The sequence below is a fragment of the Triticum dicoccoides genome, chromosome 6B, assembly GCF_002162155.2.
Source record: "Triticum dicoccoides isolate Atlit2015 ecotype Zavitan chromosome 6B, WEW_v2.0, whole genome shotgun sequence".
Taxonomy (NCBI): Eukaryota; Viridiplantae; Streptophyta; class Magnoliopsida; order Poales; family Poaceae; genus Triticum; species Triticum dicoccoides.
In genome coordinates this window covers 195,488,410-195,491,822 of record NC_041391.1, presented here as the reverse complement: position 1 = coordinate 195,491,822, position 3,413 = coordinate 195,488,410, and positions in this window count along the sequence as shown.

Here is a 3,413-nt window from a genome sequence, read left to right as displayed (position 1 = left end):
GCCGGACTCATCGTCATTGAAGCCTGGTTCAGGGGCTACTAAGGGAGTCTTGGATTAAGGGGTCCTCGGACAGCCGGACTATATACTTTGGCCGGACTGTTGGACTATGAAGATACAAGATTGAAGACTTCGTCCCGTGTCCGGATGGGACTCTCCTTTGCGTGGAAGGCAAGCTTGGCAATTCAGATATGTAGATTTCCTTCTCTGTAACCGACTCTGTGTAGCCCTAGCCCCCTCCAGTGTCTATATAAACTGGAGGGTTTAGTCCGTAGGACAACAACAATCATAATCATAGGCTAGCTTCTAGGGTTTAGCCTCTACGATCTCGTGGTGGATCAACTCTTGTAATACTCATATCATCAAGATCAATCAAGCAGGAAGTAGGATATTACCTCCATCGAGAGGGCCCGAACCTGGGTAAAACATCGTGTCCCCTGCCTCTTGTTACCATTAGCCTTAGACGCCCAGTTCGGGACCCCCTACCCGAGATCCGCCGGTTTTGACACCGACAATGAGGACGGCACCTCTCCGTGCAGCGACGGCGGCAGCGGCGAAGGCGGTGGTGATGAAGAGGATAACAACGATGATGTCAACGTCACCGAGGATGTCGAGGGCGATGAGGAGGATGAGCACGTCGAGGAAGACAGGGATGGCGATGGTGGCGAAGAGGCGGTCATCGGCGCGTCGCACCAACCCTTTAAAAGGCTTCACCGCGGCATCCGGGAGGAGACCCCGTCCAATAATGAGCCACGTGGGGGCACCGTGAAGTCTCCTGGCATGCAAATCCCTCTAATCGCCCCGACGCAGGGTTTAGATCGAGCTCTGACTACCGGATCATGTATCAACTCAAAGCAAAGCATTCACAATTCCCCTACACAAAGCATTGACACAAAATTAACAATTCGTAGGATCCTCCCAGGAGGTAGCAGGACTGGTGAAGGCACCAACGGCAAGCATTTGCATTTCAGTGGTGGCATTGGTAGTGCATCTTGTCGAGGAAGACGACTAGCGCGACGAAGAAGACGTCGTCGATGGTGGCGCTCTATGCGTTCTTCCCCAATAATGCGCTCACCATGATGGACCGGCGGTTGATCCTAGCGATGATGGTGTAGGGAGGCTAGTGGGAAGGAAGGAGCTTGTCGGAGGGCTACCCCGTCATCTTAGGGTGTGTGTGGGGGGGCAGCACGATGATGGTGGGGAGCGGCAGCACGACGGTGGTGCAAGTTCGCAGGGAAAATCTCCATCGATGCCGGGGCTAAAGGGATGGTGGGGGACAACACGGCGATGGGCCACGCTTTGGGAGGAAGGGCGGTGCGGAAGCAGGAGGCTAAACTAGTGGCGGCGTGACGGTTTGAAGGAAGAAGATGAATAGGAGGGCACATGAGATTGAAAGAAGGTGACCTGGGCTTTCATTTCGCATCTGAAGGTTGGTAACAATCGACTAAGAGCATCTCCAGCCGTTGGCACCCCTAGGAGGCATAAAAATCGCCGCCTTGGGGCAAGTCGGCGGTATAATCGGCTCTGGGGGTGGTTGGGCACCCAGCCGTCGCCCCTAGGTCGCCCCCAGGCGCCGATGTCGGCCCATTTTTCGGCTTTCGGTGAAAAATGGCCCGATTTCGATGCGAATCGGCCCATATTCGGCGTGGTTTGGCGTGAATTCTCAACATAAGTAATTTTTTTATCACATAGTTCATCACAGAAAATCAATAGAAATCAAATAGTTTAACAAAATAGTTCAACAACAAATAGTTCAATACAAATTATATAGTTCAACAAATAAAAACTCATATTTCATCACACGTCGAGCTAGGCTCGCCCTCGATCCTCCATAGGTGCTCCACCAGATCCTGTTGCAGTTGTTGATGCACCTGTGGGTCTCGGATCTTCTGACGCATAGTGAGGTAGGCAGTCCAGATTGCCGGTAGCTGGTGATCAACTTGGGCAAGAGGACCCTACCTATAGTATGGTTCAGTGTCAAACACTGGTTCTTCCTGCTCGCTTTCAATGATCATATTGTGCAAGATGACACAACAAGTCATGATCTCCCGCATTTGATATTTCGACCAGGTCTGAGCAGGGTACCGGACAACAGCAAATCGAGATTGGAGAACACCAAATGCTCGCTCGACATCCTTCCTGCAAGACTCCTGAGCCTTGGCAAAGTGGGACTTCTTGCCTCCTGGCACATCGTTTGAGATAGTCTTTACAAATGTCGACCATCTCGGATAGATGCCATCAGCTAGGTAGTACCCCTTGTTGTAGTGCCGCCCATTGACCTCGAAGTTCACTGGAGGAGAATGACCTTCAACAAGCTTGGCAAATATAGGGGAGCACTACAAGATGTTGATGTCATTGTGAGTTCGTGGCATCCCAAAGAAAGAGTGCCAAATCCGGAGGTCCTGTGTGGCCACTGCCTCAAGTACCACACTGCAACCGCCTTTGGCGCCTTTGTACAACCCCTCCCAAGTAAATGGACAGTTCTTCCATTTCCAGTGCATGCAGTCGACGCTTCCAAGAATCTTAGGAAACCCTCTTGCGACATTCTGTGCTAGGATCCGAGTAGTGTCTTCAACATTGGGTGATCGCAAGTATTGCGGTCCAAACACTGCCACCACTGCCCTGCAAAACTTGTATAAACACTCAATGGTCGTGGACTCGGCCATGCGCCCATAGTCATCGAATGAATCATCGGGAGCTCCATATGCAAGCATCCTCATAGTTGTCGTGTGCTTATGGATTGAGGTGGATCCAAGTGTGCCGGTGCAATCCTTCTTGCACTTGAAGTAGCTGTCGAACTCCCGGATGGAATTCACAATCCTGAGGAAAAACTTTTGGCTCATCCGATAACGGCGCCGAAATGTTTTCTCGCTATGCAATGGAGCGTCGGCGAAGTAGTCGAAGTAGAGCATGCAATAGCCTTCTAGACGATGCCGGTTCTTTGCTTTCACCCGCCCCGACGTCGAGCCACCTCGCCGCGACTTTTCATTGCTCGCGAGCAGGCCGGCGAGGGCGGCGAGCACCATGAGATGCTCCTGCTTCTAGACGTTGGCTTCGACTTCCTCCTCCAGCAACGCCGCGAGCGCCTCCTCATCGTTCGAGTCCATCGCCGAGCCGGGCAGACAAATCGCCGAACATCTTGCGGGTGTGGTGGGCGCACACCCGTCGGTACACTGCCTCTGCGTGCCAGAACCCGGAAAAATCACCCGGACGGTGGTGGAGAGGCTGCCGCGGCGAAACCTCTTCTCTTTTCCGGCGAGGAATGGCCTATCTAGCTGTGGTGGGTGGTGGGCGTCGCCGGGATCGGCAGGGTGGCGGCCGAGCGCAGGGGGGTGGGGGTGAATCTGGACGGTTGGCTTGACTTTTCGCCTGACAGTGTGGCCCTAGGTGTGCTTTTCCCTTGCGCCGGAGCCCCC